Here is an 18,282-nt window from a genome sequence, read left to right as displayed (position 1 = left end):
CTTTAAAGAAGTAGATGGTACCGTTTAGTAGAAAGTGATGAATAATGCTCTGATACTGAACAACAGAAAGAGATTTGGGGAGAGCTATGAAAAGCTTATCATCTTTTTATTGTTATTGCGGCGCTTGTCATGGCTAAATCTATTGTCCAGTGTCACTCCGAGGTATTGGAAACAACCATTTTAACTGTTGGTTATTGATGAGGATGTGTTGCTGAGGTGAGGGGAGACCAATTATTATTTCCTTTGTCTTGCTGCTATTGATGTTAAGATATGCTCACACCACTGGTGCCAGGCAGCTATTATAAACAAGAATTTTCTCACCAGCTAGGAGCAGACCAATAATGATCGGGTTTTCTATTGGTCTTTCGCATATTGTGATTGTAATGAGCAATGTGCCCTGCCGAAGGACACCTTGAAATGCCAACTAACAGAGCCTGGGATCAAACTCCCAATCCCACTGAGCCACAGTTGCCCAAAGTCAAGGACAGGGTCCGAAAAGATGTAGAGTAAGGGATGGATGGGTGTGGCGTAGAGAAACAAAGACACTCATGGAATGATGGATGTAGGAAAGCCTACTTCTTGTGGTTGGTGGAAGATCTGATGAAGAGGAGTCCCCGATAGATTGCTTCACAGAGATGGCTGCTATGACTAAAGGATATCTTTCGGAGATTGTGGAAGAAGGGGTAAGAGAGGAGAATTCGGGTGCCCTTTCTGCTGAGAATCACTTGGAGTGGGGCTGCGTTTGTGAATAGCTGGTGGTCTTCCGGCTTGGTGATATGGGGGGCACAAAGCACAAAAGAAGGAGATGCCTGAGAGGAGAGGAACTGCCACAGTTTTAGGGTCATTGAGTGTTATGTGGTTGTTGATATTTCGGAACAGAAAGAGCAACTGAAAGGTGTGATGAGGAGGATTGAAAGTCCAGATGAGGAAAGAAGACTAGTCGAGGTGGCCAAGCGGGAAAAGTTGATGGTGTTTGGTGCCATTTAAGGGCAGGAAGAAATTTGAGATGAGTAATTGAATCCGATGGATTGTGTGTGTGATGTCAAGAAATTACAGGGATTTTATTTGATCTTTGTTAAGGTTATTAAGGAAGGACTGTGAAGACTATGTGCTGCGGTTGAGGGATGTAGCGAGACAGTTGTTTAATAGAAGGGTGACGTACTACAGTTAATGGAGATTTGCCAGGATCTAGCTCCATCGCTCCTTTCTATGCATTTATAAAGAGGTGGTTGGCTGGGAAATGTCTATTGTCTATAGGTTTACCATGTTTGTCATCTCTGTCAGAGTACAATCCATCCATCCATCCATTGTCAAACCGCTTATCCTGCACACAGGGTCGCGGGGGGGCTGGAGTCCATCCCAGACAACTTCGGGCGATAGACAGGGTACATCCTGGACTGGTCGCCAGCCAATCGCAGGGCTACACAGAGACATACAACCATTCACACTCACATTCACACATCTACGGGCAATTTAAAGTCCCCAATAACCTGATCCCCAGAGCATGTCTTTGGACTGTGGGAGGAAGCCGGAGAACCCGGAGAGAACCCACGCAGACACGGGGAGAACATGCAGACTCCACACAGAAAGGCCACTGGGTGGAATCGAACCCAGGACCTTCTTGCTGTGAGGCGACGGTGCTAACCACCACGCCACCGTGCCGCTGTCAGAGTGCAATGTCCAGGTCAATAAACATTTCTGGAAAAATATGTTGTTGTTATTGATTGATTTTTTTGGTCTAGTGGCCATCAAAGAAAATCAGTGCACTACCATGTTGGTATCAATATTCAGCTCTGGGGATTACTGTGTATGTCACAGTAATCCACAGAAAGACCTTTCAATTAAACACACGTCTGTGACATTTGTAATCAAATTAGTGCTTCATTCTTGTGTATAGTACACACACACAAACACATGCATAGCTCTTTGAGATTTGTTTGTGAATATAGCAGTTTTTTCAGATATGTCCTATTCTGTGTAACAGGTGCTTTGATACAATGGAGGTTCACTGCCTGCTTTTCCTATCACACCAACAAAGTTCTCCCTATCCTTCTATTGAAACTCAACAATACACATTGTTTAAACATATTGCTTCACTTTAAAACTGAAGACAAGGATTTAACAATAAAGGCGAGCAGTGACATCGTATATTGGTGAATATAATATAAAGATGTTGTGGCAGTGATTTGTTGTTCTCCACGGCTTAGGAAAATAAAACAATTGGATGGTTCTGCAAGTTAATGCAGCACTGTAATGCTGGAAGTCCCCGGACGCTCTCTGAAATTCGACAAACAAATTAGGTGCAGATTGCTCTTTGCAAACAGAAAGCAAAAAACAGTAACAGCTGCGTCTCTCTTGGAGATTTGAGGCCTATAATAATGTAACGTTGTTTGTATGCATTAACAACGCATTGCTTTTAATGTGCGCTGAATGTGCATAGCATCACAAGAAGGACCATCTCGTGTTTCCACTGATATCTTGTGAGTTAGTAGAAGAGACTTCTTTTGTATACACATGTTGCATTGAAGCAGTAAACTGGTTATATTTATGTTGTATTTTCGTAAATATATCATAATCTATTCTTTTAGAAAAATACACTGAGGTCCAGAGAAATAGTCTCTTTGAAATGGCACTTTCCTTGCTTTAACTTTCCAATATTCTCAGTAGGTTTATGGGGGGTAACAACCTTCCATGCAGCAGACCAAGAGGCAACTGGCTCCAAGTTTTTAAAAACCTCCAAAACAATGAATTCATATAGGCCTCAGCGATGCTGCTGAAAAATACATGGCAAAGGGAAAAATAATTTCTGTGTGCCTCAGTGAATGCTGAACAGTCCATCTCCGCTCACAGCATTTTATTTGTATACAGGTAGAGAGGGACGGGGTCAGTGCGGGTGGCTTTGAACCATGAGCACATATTAGCTTTTACGGTCAGGTAAATCTCACTTAAGCTCTGATCAACGTGTCAGATGACGGTCCTTTCTTCAGGTGGTGCAGCAGCCAAACGTTCCACTTGTTTCTTTGCTTGCATGTTTTATCTGGGATATTTTGAGCACCATACAACATACATGATTACCCGTACAGCTTTGGCCCCATTATCTGGAGATCACAACCTCCATATCTCGCCTTAGCAAAACAAAAAAATGTCTTAGAATTAGGGATTCAAAGATATGAACTTATTCATCTAACATTTTGAAATGCATTAATGGCAACTAATCACAATTAATTGTTTGTTTTTCTTAAGACTAAAAAATAAATCTTAAATCATAAATTGACAAATAATCACTGTATAAAAAGTGTATTTTAGAAACTTGTTTCATTGTATTTTTTTTAAACACAAAACTAGCAGATATGAGCTTGAGTGGTAATTCATAAAACTGTTTCTGAAGTTGAGTGCAACCGAAGAATGAAAATCATGGATAGCAATCATCAATGGGGTCCTTTGTGTTCACTGAAAAAGGAACCAAAATCAGGTGTTGTCCTTGTGGATGCTCTCATGTGATAACATTACACACTTTCAATCAACTGGAACAACAGCCGAGGAGTGAATAAATATGAACAAAGGAATGTTCTGATCAAATGATTGTTGAAGGAATGAAAGCTTTTTTTCTACAACCACCAATTACAACATCGGAAAGGTTTCAGCCAGTCAGCAATCACCCAGGATTACTTTATCTGACAAACAAATAATCCATCTTAATCCAGCATGGCAGCTGTGTGAATGTGGCCTTCCACCCTGGCACTTACTGTCCAACAGACAGTGCACTAATGCAGCTATAATGAACATTTTACGTAGTTTGTTTCCTCGCTCTGATTACATAAACTAAAGCACTCTGCTCATGATTTTATGTTATTAAACAAAATTCCTCAAACCAGTAAGAGGGGTAGCATCCTCAGTGCCAGTCAGAGGCAAATGGGCTTTCAGGCAATCGCAGCCATTGAACAGGCGCCGCTTTTTGCAGGTCAAGGTCATGCACTGGATTTCCTGTTTCTTTTTTTCCGGTAGTCTGTGGTAAGCATTTGGGGAGTTACCAGAAGCTGCTCCCCAGTTAAGGGAATACGTAATATTTCCGAATAGTAATGGACATTCATGCCGCACCACAACAACAGCTAACACAGTATCATTTGTTTGTCAACAGTTTATGAATGCAGTTATCAGTAAGTATTTAAGTCACCATGAATTCCATCTAACAGATATGGTAATGATTGTCCCCAAAAATGGACTCACAGACATGGAGTTAGGGGTGTCCCACTTTCAACTCATCTGGTGTTTAGCATCTATCGTGCAGGGATTTTTCGGCGCACTTTTCGTGACATAAAGTGTCTGCAGACAGACACATTCAGCGCTTTGTAACTAATTAGACAGAGTCACAGGTGGAAGCTCAGAGACGTAAAAAAAAACAAAGACTGTGGCACACTAGTTTTCAGTAGTTCACACGGAAACATTGACATTGAGGATTAATTAATTATTTATTTAATCAGAGTTATGATGTCCTATGCTATTCTAAATATCTGGTTTAATCATCTATCTGGTTGATAATGTCTTTTTGACAAAAACAAGTATGTCTATTATTACAGCATTCCCTCTCGTCTGGTAAGATTCAAATTGGTCGGACAAAATCAAAGCTTTGTCTTTGTGAAGCTAACGTGATATGCTAGTACCATTAAAACGTCTCCATTCTTGGTACCATCTGGGTTTTGGTTCCAAGAGAGCAGAGCCAATAATAAGAAGGGGAGTTCAAATACGCCTCTGAGCAGATGGGGTGAGAATCCAGCTCACGATAACACAGCATCGAGAATCGGACCTGGTACCAATGAAACCCATGCGTGCTGTAAGCTAAATGTACAAGTTAATGACAGAATCAGAAAGGAATGTTCGCTTATTGCAATAGAGAGCAACATAATGATCTATGCTTCAATAAAACATTATTTTATTTGATTATTAGAGCTGTATGTACCGTAAGGATTGAAACTTAAAATGCAGGTTTAAATAGTGAGTCGGGCAACAATACAACAACAATAACAAAGACATAAATAAAGAAATAAATACAACACACCTAAATATTTTAGCATTTGCTGCTACATAGTTACATTTAAAACCCAAAATGCCAGAATACACTACAGTAACCTAACAAAAGAAATCATAAAGGAGGCAACATTCACGTCAGTCAGCATAACCATCATATCATTAGATAGAACAGTTCGAGGGAACATCAAGAGCATATAAAAGTTAACTTGTGATAGCCCCATTATTCATAGACTTCAGATATGAATCATTATTTAACATTATTTACTCAGTGACCCTAATTCCTGTGTATTGTCCTGAATTAACAAATTGTTTGAAGAAATATGTTAAAGTCAAGACATCAACTCACATTGAGGAAGACTGCTCATATGAAATTACTGCCACAGACAAATCCAGAGGCAAAGCTCAGGTATAAATTGTCAAAAAAAGACCACATCACACGCAGCTGTTATGTCATTGTATTTTTTATAGGTCAGTAGACATTTTGATCCGCTGTGTAGTGTAAGGTGGTGCTTACATGTATAGCTCTCCTAATAGAACAACAATGGAAATTACATATAATACGTAATGGTTTAGCAATACGGCAAATAAATAATATTTAGCAATACTGCATAATAGCATTTAACATTTATAATGATAAATAAGAAATGCACGTCGGTATAAATGAGAATCCTTTCCGCTGTAGTTGGTCACCGCGACTACCGCCCGGGCCTCGGAGGGGAAGGGGTTAGAATGCTGAAATGACAACTTACAGCAACAGAGAGAAGAACGGCTTTTAACGTTAGAAACGATGCCTCCTCCCCCAATCAGCTTACGTCATACCCACATAGACAGAGGGGCCCCTGGGGCAGGCATTAGCCTCCCTAGTCCTCCTGACTGAATTTATGCCTAAGCTTTAAATAGTTTTCCACCATGTAACAGAATTTACATTTACACATTTACAGAAAAACAATATTTGTATATTTATTTAACGCTTTCCTGCATAAAATAAAGAAAAAACAAAAAGCATCTGCTGTCATTCGCGTGAGGAAATGACATCACGTGTCTGCAGCTCAATGTGGCTCAACAGCTGAGTCTCAAAGTCAATAGGCTGCCTCCTTATAGACGCATTCGTCGACCCCATACTCACTTCCGCTGCGACTCCTCTGTCCCAATCCGTCAGCTCCTCCCAACGCGGTCGAGGGACACATCGGATCTAACCTTTTGCGGCCCAGCATATCCCAGCATGCAGTACGTGCCGATGAGGATTTGATTTATTCAGGACAGCAGGTCCATGTATTGTTCTTATGAACATTAATGTACCAACACACGTTTATAACAAATACACAACCAGCAGCTCATGTTACCAGGAGCCGCTGCACTGTTAACGGCTGTAGTTATTAGTCAATTTAATGACTTAACTTTCCCACTGTAGAGGTTGACGCTGTGACGTTTTTATATATAGTTTATACTTCATATTATGAACTGAAATGGATCAAAGTGAGCTCAGGCAGACAAGGTATAAACCTGAAATTTCTATGTCAGTAAAGTTACAGAATAAATAAACAAAGAAACTGAACTTGCTTTGCTCCTTTTGTTGTGATTATGAAGTAACTTTACATTTAGAGCCAGGTGGAAGCATCAAGCTGAAGGAGAACGATGTGTGTCTATTGACATTATGCTACTGCGGCGTGGACATATTTCGTTTGGTCATATTTCGTTTGGTTTTAAGGCTGTTATTGTTACGTGCAGCAGGCTGCTAGGCAACGGGAGCAGCGGAGGTAATGCTGATGACGCAAGCAGGAAGTGGCCCCGTTCAGTTCAGCCTATGCGGTTGTTGGAGGACCAAGCCCAGGCCTACCGCCAAGGCTGCTGGAGGCTGGAGGCTACAAGGATGCAACCTAGTGACTTTGAGACACAGCTCAGGTGTTGTTTGTCATGAGACACATGACAAACAACACCTAAGGAACGCCGCTACACCCTCAGTTTATAACTTTGGGGGGGGGGGGGGGGGGGGATGTTTTGTGGACACATGCTCTGTGCCGGCTGGTGGGCGCGTGCTCACCTTTGTGCACGCAAGTGTCTGCCTGTATCCATCGGGGCGGAACTGCTGTGCGCAGCGAAAAACCACGAGGACGGTGTCATCAGAGTGTGTAAAAAGTTTTTCAATTGGCTCAGGCACCGAAAGGAAGTCTGAGAAATCTGTGATTCGGTACGGTAGGTACCGGTTGAACAGGAACCGGTACCAATATGACACCAGTTCTCTGTACCCAACCCTAATCTTTACATTAGCACAATGTTGTTTGCTGCTTTATACTAATGTGCATATGAAATTCAGCACCATTACACTTAAGTAGCTTTACTTCCATCGTTCACTGCAACTTCCTCCTCTATTTCTGTCGTACTGTAGTATGACAGGAAGCTGAGGCTCAAGGGGCAGAATGGCTCCATTCATCACACAGATGGGCGGTTCGATCACCGGGACGGCTTGTCTGCTCCGCGGGCGTTTGACGGCAGCCCACTGGTCCCAATATTAAAGACGGATATAACTCAGAAGTCAAATTCCATGTACGCCTGAGATGATCCATGTTTCCGCGTTATAAAAGGTTGAATGTATCTGAGTCGAATTGGCTTTAGTATGCTGAATGGACTTGTGCGGCGCTCTCCTGATGGGACGGCCAGCTGTACCTTCTTAGTTACAGTTATCACTATTGTAGCTTCTATTCAGATGTGTAAGCAGCAACCATGATTGGACACCGTGAAAAAAGTAACTCCAACTGCTGCTTTAGCGTCATTGAGAACAACAATAGTCACACCGGTTCATACGTCCATCAGCTGTACAAATCAAAGCCAAAACGTCTGGACATGCTGAGGGAAAGTGAGGAGAATCTAATGCAATGGCACAACATAAGAAATAGAGAAAAGCATCACAGCAATGTTTGTTTCAAGACAGAAAGGACTGCTACACCACATCTTTGTGACAAAACTGAATCCCAACATGCTTTTTAAAAAAAGACACCAGCTGCACTGCTGAAATAAGGACCTCACCCGAGAATTCATAATATTCAGAACAAATCGTGAACTGTGACGACCCATCGGTCCGTATCCCAGTCCACCTTGACAGCTGTCAGTTATGATATAGATCAAAAGCGGTATCGGACAACAGACCGCCCGAGGAAGCCCTGCGGTCTAAGGTCAGAGAGAAACTGGGCAACATCAATCTGAAATTTATGAGACTGGAGGTGACATGGGACGTCTGGAAGGCGCACTTCTCTGTTTGAGAAGTAGAGATCACTCACAGGTCAAGGAGACGGGAAGGGTGAACATATCTATGCGAAACACAGACAGACGAAATACCTCCGGCAAATCCAAATACCAGAACCAGAAAAAAATGACAAAGGACGATGAAGAATACCAGCTAAAGTGAAAATGCAGAAAGGGTTTATGAATTTGGTCAGATTACTGCTCCTTGTTTGATATTATTCTTTTTTAAGAGCATTTATTAACATTTGTCATGTGTTCTGTTTGTGGTGTCCCGTACTTTATTTCTGTCTCGTGTGTTGTTTCACTCTCATCATTCTCTTTATTTCACCAATCAGCTTTTATCCCGCCCACATGTCTTCCCACCTGTGCATGGAAGTCTCCAGGGTGAAAGTTCTGTATTTGTTTGATCCAGCCACCACTGCTTCTGCTGCTTTCTTTGAGTCACCCAGCCATCACTCAGCTTAGCTGACCCTAAGCAGGGTGTCGGAAAAATGAAATCGGGGTTAGTTGAAAGTCTCGTGTGTGCCGTTTAAGGGGGCTTCTTTGCGTTGACTTTCTTTGCCGAGGGGCACTGACCGGCCATTAGTACTTAATGAGTTGGGATTGCTTGTATGTGCAGTCAGCTCAGCCAATTCCATGCAGAGAGTAGAGTGGAAGCAATTGCTTAATCATAGAAATGGCCTTAATTTAAAATTTGATATCCAATCAGCACGCCAGCGTTATGTCTTACTTGTCTTCTTCTACTACCACGCCACCGCTTGGCTGCTTGATGTTAGGATATACTGCCAATAACTCCATACCTTAGATGTTTAACATGACGCAGTACAACTGCACTAAGAGCTAATTCACCTCATTCGTTTGGCTTTTATGCGAGGAGGAGGAATTATTGAATTATATTGACAGTGGATTAACTTAATGGCTATGACACTTTTGTAACGCCTCCTGACAAAATTCTCTGTGTAATCAGGTCCGCCATGCCCCTCCTTGGTTCCATCAGTTGAGCTGTGTATCAACCTCTCGTAGGTGGTAAGTTGCTTGCTGCGGCGGCTCTGACATTTAGTACCGCTGAACTTTGATTTTAGTTTATGAGGGTTACCCTTGGTCTTGGCTGGCTAGTTGGTGGGGAAGTTGCCAGCGTGGGTAATCATTTGGGAAGCTTTGGGGTTCTCTTCTATTTACTGAGGGATACTTGATAGCTCCGTTTTTCTGTATAGTTTGGGAGTTCAGTATTGTTATTTTGGTTCCATATGTTAGTTGACCTTATTTTCTAGTTAGCAAGGGAGATTTATTTTTAACTTTTTGACTTCCCAGCTTATATTTTGTTACCTTCATGTTCTGTTAATCACTGTCACTATTCAGCCGTCCTGTCCTTTCATTTGTTTCACCTTTCATCAAGGAAGTCTAGCACTTATTATGTTACATCCTGAATACCTCTGTGCACACTAAATAAGCTGTAACATACAGATTAAAATACTGATTTAAATATGTGTTATTTGATTAACCCATAGGTAATTCTACCTGCTTGATTTGTATTATTTCTTTACCTGGTCTCGATTGGGGTCCAGTCTTCAACACCAGTCTGTGAAACCTGGACATCATTTGAATACATGCCTTCATTTATTTTTCTTATATATTTTTTATGGGAGTTTGTGTACAGTCGAGAATGTTTGCTAGCATATGTTTGTGCCGATGTCACGCATGACCAGAGAAATACAAATGTCAGAGGCAGAAGGAGTAGAGTCGATACAAAAGGACATAAAAATGTCTGCACAATGGAGACATGAGGAGATTTGCAAACCTCCTGTTCTGGCCAACACATAACGTTAAATAGACCGTCTCGACTGTGTCAGGCTCTTTTAAGTGAAGGATGGGAGACGCATCAGTTGTGTTTACCTTTCTTCTCGAATTTTACAGGAGCGCTTCTATGATGCTCAAAGTGGCTTTGGTTATTTGGCCTCGAGGCCAGACAGTCCACCGCAACACTGAAGTTCTGTCCCCGAGATTTTAGTAATGTAGTGGGCCATTAAAAAGGTTCCTCATGGTTCTGTTTTTTTCAGACCAGTGTTGAGACCTTTGTTGAGGACCAGGACAGCCCATCCACCTGTGTGTCGGTGAACAGAAGAACAACCTCCTAAGATTCTAATATCATTGTTGACCATGAGGCCATCCCTTGCAAGGCTCAGACATCCCTGGCAGCTTTCGAATGAAATCGTCAAGGGCCACTTCATCTTCAGTGTTGACCACCACGAATCCCTTAAGAGCTTCTACACATTCATCCAAACCACTTTGTTCAACATAGTAGTGGGAAGTACCAAGGAAAGTCCCTATGTTCTGATGTTTTTCCTGAGGTCGACACACATCCTTGCGGGAAAATATGTTGATTTGTTTCCATCAGATATTTGTAAAATGCTACTTATTGGGCATTTAAATATCATGGTTAAAAGAAGGAGGGCAAAAAGGAGCAGCACCACCTGTATTGCATAGACTCAGTGAGCATGCTCAGTATCCACAGAAGAGGCCTTGTTCTCGTCTCGTATCGATACCAGAGAGCGAGCTGCTCCCCTCGTCATGCCTCAGCGGCCCCTTTACTGCCTTTATGAATCTGTTTGTTACCCCGAGGCGACAGGAATTGTCTGTGCTTAAACACGGAGGAAGAGGGGAGTCCTTGCCGTCTTAGATCCCCTCCGTCTCTGTCTCCCTGCATGCGGTTACTGCCACTGTTTTTTTAAATCATCAGAGCCGATCCTATCTTAGTATTAAACACTTCTCGCCCTCGACTTGTGGTGCTGCTACGAGTCCACAGGTCTGACAGATTCTTCATCCGGCAGAGGAGCTCGCTCTCTCTATCCGTCCACACAGGCCTGATATACAGCCGCATTAGCACCGCCTGATGTTAGGGGAGCAAACTCTTAAGCGGACATATTCAATTTACATTTTTTCCATAGAACCAAAGTTATTAAAGTGTGATCTCCAAAGGAAATCCAGTACAAACATGGAAATCCCAGCTGTGTCGTTCACACCTAAAGCGAAGAGAATTATTCCATGCAAAGTCAATGCACAGACGCGAATGGTTGCAGATGAAGTACATTTTCAACTTGTGGCGCAAATGACGCAAAAAACTGGCTACCAGTTAGCCTGAAGTAGCGCTGGAAGCGGCAGTCATCCAGACGCACTTGGAGGAGGCGGTGAAATTCACTGATCTGTGTCCGGTGACAGATGATGTCATGAACCCAAACATGACGGCGTTTGCTGTTCTGACGTTTGTGTAACATGACAGGGACATCTGCCGCTGAACATAGACTGTTCATGCTGTTCCAAGAAAAAAGAATCATGTTTATGCTGGTACTTGTTAAAAAAAAAAAGAGAAAACTGATTTGATAACTGGGCTATTACAGTGTTTTCATTGAGGAAGGTCACTCGTTTTCCCATTAAAATCTAGATAAACATTCAAGCCGTGGCAATGGCAAATAGCTTTGGGTTAATATTTGATTGGATTACATTAATTTTACATTGAGATTTACAATAAATATTATAAGTGCTACTAAAGTAAATACTGGTGTTATTTGTTTTAAGTGTTTTAACAAATAAAAGTGTGCAACACATTATTTTTGAATTCATTATTGAACTGTGCGCATTACGATGCAATTAATCACAATTAATCATGGGATCATAAAATCACGTTTAATTGCAATTAAAAAATACAATTGTTGCCCAGCATGACAGCATGGTGTAAAGCAAATAGACTGGACTTCAACAGGCACATGAGACGGGGGGTCAAACTGTTGATTAACTGAACTCGCACTAAATTAATTCATTTTCCGATTTAAAAAGTTTCCTATGAATATTCACATTTCGAGTGTTCTCCAATCGACATATGGGTTTATCTGCATGCTAATATGGCCACACCGACATGTACATTCGTCATTACCACAGAGTACCTATTGAAGAAACAGCGGTCTGGAGAAGCAGAGGGGAGTATAGCTAAGCACTGCACTGCTGTGGACACACTGTTAGTTCTAATCCCCAAATCCCACAATAACTCAGACAAACTAACTGATCGATGCAGCAGCAGGCCAACAACTCCCGAGTTCTGCTAGGTTACATAATTGTTGTTGACGGCTCCAGCAGCTTTCAGGAGAACATGCAGGGCGCTGTTGATTCTTATAATGTTCCATAGATTCATAGATTTAACGTCAAAAAGCTTTCCCCTAATGACTGAGTAGGTATTTTCACTATCAAAAGACAGGAAAATGAACTAGATATCTAAAGAATAAGAATTGCAACCTATAAAATCTGTAGAAAAGGGTTTTAAAAAAAAGTTTTTGCTAAATGAAATGGGTATTAGACATAATTTAATAATTGACGTGACGTCTGTCAACAACAACCTGGAAGGCAATTGAAGTATATTTGCATTTCTTCCACCAAAACCTCCACTTCAATAATAAAACCCTCGACGACAAGCTCTGTGATGCAGCATACACGTTAGTAGGGCGGGAGAAAGGTCACACATGTCACACTCAGAGGTCCAGTGCCACTGTGTGCCGGGGGAGTTGTACTGAGCGTTACGTCTTGCTTTCGGCCCGTCATCGGCTTCATTAAAGTCAGCCAGTGGATCTTGGCCGAGCCCAACTGAAGAGGCGAGGAGGGTGAGTTTTATAATGTGCGGAGAGAGGAGAATGAGCAATGACCATTTCAAAGGGAGGTTAGCTTCAGACCCGTGTATTTAGTCACATTCATGACGCAGAACATTGATGATTTTCTTCATGTTGATTAGAATTTTGACCTTGATATCAAAGGAAATCCTTATTGCAGCCTTAAAGGCTTTTGCGCCCGTTTTCAGGCTTTCATCACAATCTGAATCTGACTGCAGGATATATAGTCTGTGGATCATGGATATATCTTTCCTGAGATCAAATGAAACGTGTGTGTGATTTAGATTTACTCAACACAGATTTAAAGGAGGAGTGGAAGGAACTTGGTCATGGAGAAAATGAGTGTTGGAGGCTGTAAAACATTGTTAAACATGATGGATTTTCACTGGGCTCCATATCTGGGATAGGTGTTGAGAGGAACTTTTACACAATATTACTTTCTCTCTCACAGACTGAAACCGGCAGTCCATTGTCCAGACAGATGGGTTTATTCAATCGCTTTCATGGAATGCGGAAGCCCAGTTAGTGGGTTACCAGTGGAATATGAATGTGTGCTCAAAGCCTGCACAAGGAATTGTATACTGATGTTGTCCCTTTGGAAAATTTCAGAAAACAGGGTCAGTCAGATCGCAGCCCCACGAGCCAAGGGCCCCAGCAAAAGCTGGAGCAGTAGGAGTGTGCATGCTGTTGCACCAGCGGGGGCGGGACTTCATTCTGAGGTCCCTTCGACCAGGTGGCCCGGATTAATTGGTATTGTAAGAGCCGGAAGTGTTTATATTAGTTAATTGGAATTTTAGGAATATTACCATTTCATTTTTGATTACATTACATGTCATTTAGCTGACGCTTGTATCCAAAGCGACTTACAATAAGTGCATTCAACCATAGGGATACAAACTCAGAAGATCAAGAAACAAGAAAGTGCGATTTGATCAAATAAACCAAGTTACAATTTGCTATAGATAAATTGTACCTTTAATGCAACTGAAGTGCTACAATTTGTTAGTGTTTTAGTCAATGTAGAGTCGGAATTTTGTGATCATTGTTAGGAACTAACAGAGTGAAAAACATTATGTTAGATTGACGCTCCTTTTTTCTCTCGATTTGACTTCATAATTGCAAAGAAGAGCTGCAATAGCCACGGGAGCATGCCGTTTTTCTACCGTGTTTCAGAATTGTTCTTATTTGTATATTTAGCTAACGCTTTGCTGTGTAAAAAAAAGACAAAATTGCTGATTAATGACAAACAACACGGTTCCATTTCAAATGATTAAGAAAACACATTATACTTGGTCTGCTGGTTTAGGAAGTAAAGACACGGGTGGACAGATGGGGCGAGCCCACATTGTTTACATGGCACATCCTCATTGTCTCATACACATAAGGAATAAGCACATGTTTAAATGAATCCCTCAGGTTTGCGTGGTGTTGCGCTCGGGGGCCCCTGGGAGCCACGGCAGCGGTACTCTGTGCGTCCCAGGATCCAATGGCAGCTGCCACAACACGGCGGCTGGTTAAGGGTGATTGAGAGAATGCGGCAATCTATTGGCTGCAGGCTTAGTAAATTTTAGGCGCTGTAGTCCAATGACGAGAGAGAGCGAGAGCGAGAGAGAGAGAGAGAGCGAGAGAGAGAGAGAGAGAGAGACCTGGTTTCTCTAACACTAATCTTGTCCTCGCAACACACTCGCCCCGTGAACGCAATTAGATCCAGCGCTGTTTCGCAGAGGCTCCGCAGTGACTCATTGGTAACGTCCTCCGCGCGGATAGAGCGCGCATCTCCCTCTCTCCCCTCCCAGGACTTACAGCCGGCGCTGCCTTCAGCACATCGGGACTGCGCTTCTCACTTTAGATTTTGGAGGAGCAGCAGGCTGGAGGTGGACTTAATTGTGTGTCTTTTTTTTCTTCTCCTTCTTCTTCTTCTTGTTGCCGCCTGAAGTCGGGAGTCGGAACGGAAAGAGTGAAACTGCTTGAGGTGAGTGCGCCGCCGGCTTGGATTCGATGCCGATGCCAATTGCGCGTCCACTCCGGGCGCACAAAAACGGGAATAGCGTGTGAATATGTGTGCGTTTTTTTTTTTTAAAGGATCTGACCCCCCCCGCGTCCCCCTCCCTCTTCCACCTCTCACGGCTCGTCCGGATGCGCTTCTGTCTCACACAATCGGCTCATAATCCACACGTGTTATCATCAAATGTATCGACAACAACATCAGCGCGAGTCGTTGTTCTAAATCGACAGTCAGAACTTGTAGGATAAATTATTACAGAAGCAGGGACGATGTGGCTGGTGGATGTCAGCAACCTCCGCATCATTCTTGCGCACTTTCATCCGACTCCACTTGGGGATTTGTTCATTTTTTGTAAACGTGGATGAAGGAATAGGACCACGCGGATCACTAGTCACACACCGGGCGTTTTTTTATATATTAATTATTCAAATCCGAGTTTGAGCATTGTCCCGATGCGCGCACGTGCATTGCACGCGCGCATATGCTTTGAACCAAACTCGGTGCCAAAGCAACAGCTCGGTTAACTTCGACGGAGACTTTGGTAATGAGGCGGCGCAAAGTGCTTTTGCCCTCAGCCCGGCGAAGCATTTCCACCCATCTCACACCTGCGTGCATTCTATTCCTGCCACGAGGCGTTTTGTGTGCGTGCACGAGCTGCAGCAGGAGATGGGCACCTGCCAGCAGCTCTGTGCGCGCATCGCACTCCGAGCAGCCACAAGATGGTGGTGGAGATATGTGCATTCTGAGGGGTGCTAGTTGGTTTGTGCCTTGCATCGTTAGTTTTATTCCTTACAGACAAGGTTGCTAAAGCTGTGACTTGTTTCCACATGTACTCACACTGGGCGAACGGGGGACTCACGCGGACGCCTGAGGTTAACGTGGGGTGACCTTGTGTGCGTGAATATGTCCAATACCTCTTAGGCCCACAGGGACCCGGATAATGTGATTTTACTGAAAAATACAAGGTTGGACTACATCTTTGCTGTAATGCTGCTGCTGTGTGTGTGTTTGTTCAGGAAAAGCGTGACCTGCTCAGGTGTCCACTGCTATTGCACAAGGGGTGATAACTGCTAAATCGCTGATCTCTGATTGGATGCATTACCAAAGAGCGTCCTATTTTCTTCCACTGCAGCTGGCTCGTTCTGGTGTAAAGAAAAGATTGTCCTAAAGATGGGAGAGGGGCAGAGTGGAAAAACGGCAGTTGTGAGACAGACACCAGAGAGACTGGATGAGACATTTGAAGACAATTTGAATTGTCACAAGTAGCTGTTGGACATGGAGTGGGAGAGCTGGACGTGCAAAAGCTCCAGGAATCTGCGTGTTACTGCCAAAATAACAAACACAAATAACAACGGTTGCGCACTCATGCACCTCGTTCAATCATTCTGTTCTTCGGCTTTTGTTTACCACAAAGTGCGCCGTTCACACAGGATGAAATGTCATTTCAAATGTTGAGTATGACATCTCTCCGTAATCCATTCTTCCTGTAAATTCCAAATCATACAGAGGATTCCAGAAACATGTCATGGTACAAATACAGGATATTGTTTTTTTTGTTTTGTTGGAGAATAATCTTTAATGAGAGCCGGTGCCTCGAAAATGTTTATGTGAGGCCTTTTACATTTTTTTTGCTGACTCCTCCCTCTTTTATGTGCATGAAGGGAGTTATTTACAGTATAAATGCCAAAGTAAAGCCGAATCTGCCCGGATTGTTTCAGTTTTAATGGATATCAAAAAGACGCAATTCGTCATTTTGCTTTCTGTGCTTTGCATCTGCTTCCATAATCTTGTCATTTCCCCCTCCAGGCCTTCCATCTTGGTGCATCAACATATTCATCTGACAGTGATGGCATGCAGATGCTGAGCAGGCAGTTGTTTGCTGATCTGTTCAAAGCATATGCACACGAATGTATAACTAACAGGTAGAAACAGCAACATGGTGTGTGTGCATGCTGGACCGTCTATAGATTTGTTCTATTTCATGTCAGGAGAGATTACTGCACAGTGAGACGTCCGGCATTTGTTTCTCATCCAGCGGTCCTCTGTGTTGTGTGGAGTGTGCTGCACTCAATCCAACAGATCTCCCCATGGGTTTCATTTGGAACCCTATGTGGAAGATTGAAGACATTTTTTCTTGGAGAAAATGTTCCATTAGCATTTCTTTACTAAAATGGGTTCCACGTGAAAGACATAGGAAGCATGAACTTATACCCCAAACCCGTCGCTTACACTTTATACAAGTTTATGTGTCCCTGTCAGTGAAATTTCTGGTAGGAGAAAAATATGTATCTAGAAAACCCTGCCAGCATGATTCTGCCTCCGTATTGGACACAAAATGGGTTTTCAAACACGTTTCAGTGGACGTAACACTCATAAGGAGACTGATTGTCACACTTTGGCTCTCGTGATCAACTTTCTGTTTCGGTACATTCGGGCCTCTTCCATTCAGCTCTGGAGAGGCAAAACCTGGAGCATGGAAATGTCCCAGGTTGTCAATACGCGAACACACACATTTACATACTTGGGTTCAAGGTGCCGCTACATCGCCAGTTGACACGGTTGTTCATTCGTAGAGTGACGCGTTTGCGTGCAACCTATTTTCCTTCATGACGTCATGTTATCTTGTTAAAGTTCCCATGTTTAAGCTTTATGAATGCACCCATTAGGTTTTCATCATAACCAATGAATTGTGTACACTCAACAAACATCTAAATTAAGTGTTTTGAGCAACTCCTAGGTCTAGCTTTAAGTGACAAGTCACAGTATTTCTGTGCATCAATCGGTCAAAGAATCTTTAGAAGACAGTGTACAGTTAAATAACGGTAAAATAACTGCACAAACACACTTATGGGCGATCAGACCCCAGAGACATTCATGGCGATTCAGTTGTTGACATAAAAAAAAGCGTTTTACATCCCACCTATTTGCACAGCCACACAAACCGGCCTATTCACTACATTACGTTATTGGATTATTGAATAGAAGCTTCCAGGTCCGTGTCTTCCCTAGTTTTACAGCTTTTGAGGCAGAACTCAGGCCTAATATATTGATAGAGGAAACACTGCATCAGTATTATTTGAATTTTCTTTTTTTAATCACTGAGCCCAAAATTCCGACATGAATAACATGCAGCAGCAGGATTTACCCTAATGTGTAAAGCCCCGATTTTACCTTCTGCATCGGGGCTATTATGTACATTTGGTATTTTTTCGGTTCAATGAGACATCCCTTAGATCATTAGAGTCTCTCAAATTGTCCTTTGGAATATTGGGCTCTCCCAGTTTTAAACACACTTCAAAGATGCCACGTTAAAAAACGTTTCCTTGCCAGTAATTTGAGTAGGTTTTGTAAATTCTC

General features: G+C 42.6%; 2 protein-coding genes across 3 annotated transcripts in view; both read left to right on the top strand.

The window, feature by feature from the left end:
• The window catches only part of pudp (pseudouridine 5'-phosphatase), a 229,112-nt gene that overhangs the window by 65,249 nt on the left and 145,581 nt on the right, over positions 1–18,282 (top strand). The window lies entirely within an intron of this gene.
• The window catches only part of nlgn4xa (neuroligin 4 X-linked a), a 92,018-nt gene continuing 88,209 nt past the window's right edge, over positions 14,474–18,282 (top strand). The window contains exon 1 of one of the 2 annotated variants that reach the window (XM_040175192.2): positions 14,474–14,892. The gene's annotated coding sequence lies outside the window, so the exon portion shown is untranslated. The remainder of the gene's footprint in view (positions 14,893–18,282) is intronic. The other variant, XM_040174397.2, reaches the window with a different exon arrangement.

This window comes from Gasterosteus aculeatus, chromosome 1 (genome assembly GCF_964276395.1).
Source record: "Gasterosteus aculeatus chromosome 1, fGasAcu3.hap1.1, whole genome shotgun sequence".
Lineage (NCBI taxonomy): Eukaryota > Metazoa > Chordata > Actinopteri > Perciformes > Gasterosteidae > Gasterosteus > Gasterosteus aculeatus.
This window is presented reverse-complemented; position numbering and strand designations above follow the sequence as displayed.